Consider the following 7,590-nt stretch of genomic DNA (forward strand, 5'->3'; position numbering starts at 1 on the left):
GGTAAAAAATGAAAGAAATTAGAAGCATATTGTCTTCTTGACCATTCCACCCTTCTAGAAGTAACATCACCGGTTTCACTATTTTGTTGGTAATGGTTAACAAATGTTTCTCAAATTAGAATCATGAGCCAAACTCTTCTCATTCTAAACACTTCTACTAGGTAGGCAAACTCTAAACAAAATTAGAGCCTGGCAGTACAGATCTTGTTATCGAAGCTCTTGAGAGTCACTTGCAAATGTCACAGGAATAAATTGCATTATCTATTAATGAATGGCAACTCCACAGATAGTTTAAGCTAAACAGACTGTTTAATTCATTTTCTTTGGAACCAGAAATCCTTCTCTGCAGGTGAATGATCTTTTTTTTCACCCTCTAGGCTTTTCTCATTAGATTTTTGTTCAGTGTTGGAGGCTAAAATCTCAGTGAGCCATTTGCTCAGCAGAGAAATTCCTGAAATAATACCATTGTTTGAGGTGTGTCTGTGTTCCTGTGTTCCTGAAGAAATGAGGTGTTAGTGAAGGCCTCCTAAAGCCCAAAAAATAAGTAGCTACAGCCACAGCAGGAACTGTGGCTGCATCCACATAGCCCCATCCACTCTTCTGCCTGGGCCACCTTTAGCACTAAGTAGGTGGTATGAGCATATAAATAATAAATCTAAGAATAAATGTGCCGTGGTGCATCAAAGCCCCCTGTACACACTGTGCTCCAGTGTGTTTAACCAAGACGTGCATTCATTGCGGAAAGGCAGCCTGGAAGAGGGTTTCTTGGGTGCCATTATGGCAAGAATCACAGAATCACAGAATGTTAGGGATTGGAAGGGACCTCAACAGGCCTCAGGTACACTGAGGTAAGACAGTACTCATCATGGAGGAGAAGACAGCCCTTTCCCTGACAAGTCTGCAGCATGAGTGGACACAGGTGTTAAGTGGAAACACTGCCTTCACAAAGAGCATTGAGTGGGTTAGTAACAGAGCTGGGGGTAGGATTAGGACTTCATGCCATCTCTTAAATGGTGGATGACACCACCTGTGTCGCTGTGATGAAAATTGTTGTTCTTCTCTAATGCCCAGGGAGGGAAACCCAACCTTTCCTGCTTACCCATGTGAGTAAGGATCTGGGATGGAGACCTCTTACCCAGGGTATCTGGAGGCTGCCCACCCCAGTTTGGGAGCTTACACTTGCTCTTTATCCCTTTTTTCTCTGATAATTGGCAGGCTGCCTGGAGCCATGCTTAAATATAATACAAGTGTTTAAATTGACTGGGCTTTGTTCATGCTTAAAATCTGTCTGTAAGGGACAGGGGTTTTCCCATGGCATTACATCTAATCACGTCACTCCTTTCATGTTTCGACAGTAACCTATCACTATGCCAGTCTCCTCTATTTTGCTGGTTTAAATGGAGGAATGATCAGCCCAGGGCACCACTTCTCAAAGTCACATTCATGTTTAAAATGTCTCATTGGCCTAATATACTATAGAACATATCCAGACCATAAAAATGACAGAATCCTGGAGCATCAGAAGGAGCAGTGCACAGCAAAGACCTGTAGTTGGGTGGGATGTAGATCAGATTCAGTCCTATGTGACTATTTTGTCCCTAAAGTATCCTGTAGATGCCTTTGTTTTTTACATTTAAGGAACTGAAATACAAAAGCTTTCCTCTGGCCTGTAGTAAGCATCCTCTCAAACCTCTTGATCCAGATAACCAATTCACTTACTCATGTTTGAATGGGAGGGAGGCTTCAAGATTCAGGGAATGTGGTTTTGCTTTGATTTGTTTTATTTTATATTTTTTCTTATAGTAGACAGCATGCAACAGATTATGGGAAATCTATTTTTTTCCTAAATTCAGGAAAGAGTTCAGTTATTTGTATTTCTGAATGACTTTGTCCCCAGAGGCTCTGCATTTTTGCTGACTGAAAGCCCACATATTTGTCAAAAACTGCCATTTCTGAAGGCTGAGCTCAGCTGGGAGTAGTTGATTCTATACTTGGCAATTAGTAAGTACCACTTTGTTGTTTCCCTCAACACCTGGAAGCTGAATTTTTACATGGAAAGTCTGAATTGATCAACAAACTTGTACATGGAACCCAGGAAACATTAATGAAAAACACAATGGCTCCCACATCCTTAGCTGCCTTCTGAGAAGTGAAGATAGGACATTCCTCAAACAATGATACTCTAGGTCATGCAGCTACAGAAAAGGGCATTTTAAAACTATTCTATTTCCTGATGAAGCTTTTGCAAGAAAAGCCTGTAAACTGGCAGCTGATATTTTTCGAGCAAGTAATTGTAAGAGTACATCAGTGTCTGCTTCTGAGTAAAAGTAGGCAAGTTCAAAAACATGGTGATGTAACCCGTGCTAATGTAAATAATTATGTGTACTGACCATGAATGAAACCTTGCTTGTGTCATCATCCATGAGAACTCAGCCAATAACTTTATAGGGCCAGGACTTAAGCCCAGAGATTTATGGGTTTTACTCTTAAAGAGTTTTGCATCTGGAAGTCCCTTTTATTGCATGCAGGTGGTAAAACTGTATGTGAGACTCCTAAACTGAAAGCTTAACTGGTAAGAAAGTGTGGCAGTTGCACTTCCCCTGCTGAGAACTGGTGTGGTAGTTGCACATCCCCCTCTGAGAACCGGAGCCTTCAATGGGGCAGTTAATGGCCCTTTTGTGGGACCCAGAGTTGGTTGACAGGGTCGTTAGCAGAAGAGGGGCCCAGATAAGCTGAGAAGTTTCTGGAATGTCCACAGCCAGATCTGATCAGACTATAAAACAGGGATCCGGCTGAAGATTCCTTTTGTGTTGTCTTCTCGGAGCAGAGGGTCTGCTGAGCTGGAGCCTTCCTCTTAGATGGGAACGCTGTCTAAGGAAACTGCCCATGACTGGGAGTGCTTCACCTCTTTGTTTGTGTGAGTGATAATTTACTGGATATATCCCTGAATAAGTCCTTGCCTAACCAAGTGAGTGTTAGTCCTTGCCTAACCCAGGTAAGTAATAGTTTACCCTGGAGTCAGAGGGCTCTGATTTGTTTCAGGTGTGTGCATGTATGCTGTGGATCCTCAGTATTCTCATTTTGCTGCACCCCAATAATGTTCTCAACTGATATCCAAACCTTTATGTTATGTTGTCGGAGTGCTAACTAATTGTATAAACCCTGTTTCTAGTCTGTTTATTGGCTGTACTTTTCCAGTCAGAATAAAGTCTGGTTTGGAACTTGTTGTCTGCCTAAAACTGACTTTGGGGTGCCTTCGTGACAGAAAGTTTCTGTGGAGGTAGGTGTGGAGAAAGCAGTTGATAAGATGAGGATATTACGTATTTTACAGGCTGGCTTAACACAAGATAGGGCTCAAAATCCAGCATGAACGTACTTGATCTCAGAGCCTGAGTTCAACCATTGAAGTCTGCATCGATGTGGTCATTAAGCTATGGAAAGATACAGTGACATATGGGAGATTTTGGATTGTCTCTTTGAAAAATATTGTTATGGTTAGGAGTGTTTGTGAAAACATTGAGGGTTGTAGGTTTCATCGAAGACGCGCCCTTATAGCAAGACTTGCTGTACAGCTGAGAGTGAGCAGCATCAGTAGGGATGGTTACCAACAGCTGTTAAGAAAGTAGCTTCCTTAGGAAAAGGTCCTTAAGGTGCCTGAAAATGTTTATGCCTTTATTTCCTTGAAATGTGCTAATAATGTCTGAAAAAGAAAGGTCTCTTCTGCTGTAGTTACACAAAGTCCAGCCTTCACTATAAAAAAAATACCTTTATGCCAACAGCACTATTGATTCCTCTGGGAATGGCGCTGAGGTCTCCATGGGGAAGGGAGATTGCTGACCCAAAACAACAAAAAAAAAAGAGTGGATCTTTTCTCAGTCAAGTTTCATACTCGTGTGTTCTGCCAGTTCCTTGATTAGTCAAAATCTCCAGGGAAAACTGAATGATTTGCCTCCAGTTTCTAAGGGAAAGGTCCCTCCATCCTCCTACAGACTCCTCTTTGCCCTCCTCCCCAAAATGCAAAAGTAAAATATCTCATGTTCCCAGGCCAACATAAAGCATAAGGAAGAAAACTCGGCACAAATACGGGTTTTCCCTTTTCAATGACCTTTAATCTGCTTGTTTGAGTTGTGGGAAGCAATTTATAAAAATCTGGAAAGAGTGTCCGTTTTGTCACAATATTTTTTAGATGACAGGTGGCTTACTCTCTTGGACTATTTCTCAAATATGTGATATTTTAATGTGTAAATTCACTCTTATTCTTCACTCAAGAGTTAAACTCACAGATGAGATCTTTATTTCTACTTTGTACATGTCTTGCATTGCACCACTGCTATTTAAAATGCTTGAAGAGAGGAACAGAAGCGTTTCCCAGGCAGCTGGATATTTTTCTTATTTCTTATCTGAAAATGACAAACCCTGGCCGGGTCAAAGATCATTTGAATTTGTCTTTTAAATAGAGTATCTTCACACACACACAGTCAGGATTTTGTGTCCAGTTAGGAGAGGGAGATAGGAAAGATTCAGAACCTTCTGGCTGTATCAAAGCAGGGAAGGGCAGCTAGAGCAGCCATGTGATCTGGCTGCAAAAGAGACATGCAATCCAGATTCAGAGACATTTTTGGTTTTAATCGATATTTTTTGCTTTGGAAAAAGAAGCTTTATAAACCTGATCAAAAGTTTGTTGAGATCAGCAGAAGCCTGCGTAATACTGATAGCTGCCCAGTCCTGCGGCACGGCACCAGCTCCCACAGGGACACTGCTGAGACAGGCAGGGCACCGGATTTTTTTCCTAGCTCTTCCTCTGAAAAATGCCACACAATCACCAAATGTTGCTGATGTGGGTCCACGGAAGCACAAACAGCCCAGCAAGGAGAGCAGGGAAGTGATTTGTCTGAAGAGGAATGCAGAGGTGGCAGAAGCCTGGGGAGTTGACATTGTGCATCAGGATGAATGTAACCCCATGGCTGTGTACAGGGACTTGTCCCCACCATCACCAGCTGCCTGTGTCCCTCTCCCAATGGGGAAGATGCTGAATGTCCTGTAGGAGCATCTCTAAACACGTACCTATGGTGCAGTTACATGTCCTGCACCTGCTCTCAGTGGCATTCGAGATAACCCCATCTGAGTTTTCCAAGGTTTGGATTAAGATTCTTTCTCCTCTTTCACCTTATATTATTTTTCTTTAGTTTCTCCACTCTCTTAGGCACTGTGAATATCTTTGTTTGATTTAGCTGCTTTCTCCATTTGTCTTCTCCAATTTCTTTCACAGTGCTGTCAGATGAAAAATAATTCTGGGCAAGAAGTACACCTGTCTGATGTGTTGAAGGAGCAGCCCTGATTGCATGTGGCACTGCAGCACAGTGTAAGATAATTGCTAGAGGCAGATCTTCTGTATTGTACATACATTCATGATCCTAAATCTGTAAGTGCCTGTAATGATAAAGGAAGCAAATTTCAATGAGAACTGATATTTTTCCTCTTTTGGTCAGGAAGGCAATTGACTAGCGTGCCAATCATGCCTGCAACCTTCATCTCTTATGAATATGTCCCCAACCCTCAGAGAGATTTGGGGCCTCTATGACTACTCTCTGTCCAGTTAGTTTAAAATGTGCAATTACTTCCACATCATCCAAAATATTTAGTGCTAAGCTGTCAGTTAAAATAAAAGTCTAGATTCAAATAGATTTAAGAAGGTATATGTATGCACAGGGTCACCTCATCAGTCATATCAATCACCACTTGTATTAAATCATTTGTGTTTCATGCAGACCAAGTCTCAGACAGCAAACCTAGTGTACATCCCATGTTGTTGGCTGAACTAAACCAATATGAGTTTTGTTTCAACTAAAGTCTGTATGCACTTAGCTCACCAACATGTCCAGAAGCTCCCAAGTGAACAGATGGCCTTACCTAAGGAATTACAGCTGGGCTGCAGAAGATGGCCTCATGGGCCCTCTTACCCTCACTGGAAGGTAGAAGCCTGTGTATTATCATGAACCACAGACCTGGCAAAGGTGGGTTACGGTAGCTTGGGTGACAAGCAGGGATTTTTCAGAGATGGCCTAATGTAGATAGGCTTGGTAGAAGAGTTAAAGGTAGTAATTACACCAGTGCTTATGCTGGTGAGGGAGAAGGGAAAAACACTGATGGGCAGCTGAAGAAATTGGGATATAGCTAGTATATTTTCTCACATCAGCTTCAGCCAGTGTAGAGTATGTGGCCACATCCTTGCTTTAACAGATTATCTGTGGTTGTGTTGTCACTTACCATGGCTCAGCTCAAACTAGGCACAGAAATATCCGTAAGATTATACCCAAGAGACAACCTGGGAGGACAGAAAAATAGACTGTGCCTAAGGCACAGTGAAAGGAGTCTGAGATTACATTTTTAGGTGTTGTCCTTCAAACATCTCCTCTTCAGTTAAAAATGTGTTGAAGTTAAGACCAGGGCTTGGCTCTGGTCAGCATTCAGGTAATAAGTGTTTCCTGTGGGTGAAATGTTATGTAATTTTAGTATGGGACTCGTACTGATCCATATGTGTGCTTGCAACTGTTACTGTGTGCATACAGGCTGTGTAGGTCTATATAGTTTAGCTCGTGCTCAAAAACCCCAAAATACCTTAAAATGCCGTGATGTTACATGGAAAAATATTTCAAACTCAAATCGGAGTGGCTGAGGTTGAGATTAGCCAAACCCACATCCTTGGCCCTCCACGCAATCCTGCCTAGGCTGAAAAGAGCAGGTAAACTCAGCGCTTCAGCTGTAGCATCTCCTAGCCAAGCTTAAGTCATGTGGAAGTTGATTTAGAAGCCACGTTCATATAAATAAACTAGAGAGGATGGACACCTAGTGCTTTTGGCCCCTGCTACTTGTCAAAAGTTCAGTGTGCTCTCTGCCACATGTACGTTGTTGGTGACCTCCAAGACTGCAATATAAAAAGCAGTATAATTCTAGTAACAAGAAATATAGAAGAAGGATTCTTTCATGTCCAGAAAATAAATTTAAAGCTGTTTAGGTTTTATTTCCCTTTGGTGGACTGTTGGTCCCATGTTGCTGAAGAGCGTGTATTCAGCTTATAGTCCATAGGTGTACCATGTGATAGCCTCTCAATCCCAGTTTCCAAGTGCCTCTGACTTAGTAAAAATCTGTTGCCTTCTCAAGGGTTTTGGAAGCAATCCTGACCTCCTCCCCATGTCCCAGGTTCAGGTGGCTCCGTAAAGGGAATGGGAAACGCTCAGAAGTGCTGAGAAACAAGATCAACACAGGCCTGTCAAGCATTTCAGCTATTATCAACTTAATTTTTAAAAGTTTAAATTCTCAGGTTAAAATTTTAATTGAGCACTTGATCACTTGTGCCACTCTCTCAGTAATTTATTTGCCTTTTGAGAGAAGAAGAAAGGAGAAAATTTTCCCTTCAATGACATTCTTCCTACCCAAGTATTGATAATAGGATTTAATAATTTCTTGTCTTAAACTGTGGTGCATTGTTGCAGCTAAACTACTATCATATTTCATGCCTGAACCAGTTCTGCATCAGTGATGGATGGAGCATTGCATTTTTATGTACTGTGTTTCAGCCACAGATTGTAA

Source organism: Streptopelia decaocto, assembly GCF_964273445.1.
Source record: "Streptopelia decaocto genome assembly, chromosome: 2".
In the NCBI taxonomy this organism is placed as follows: domain Eukaryota; kingdom Metazoa; phylum Chordata; class Aves; order Columbiformes; family Columbidae; genus Streptopelia; species Streptopelia decaocto.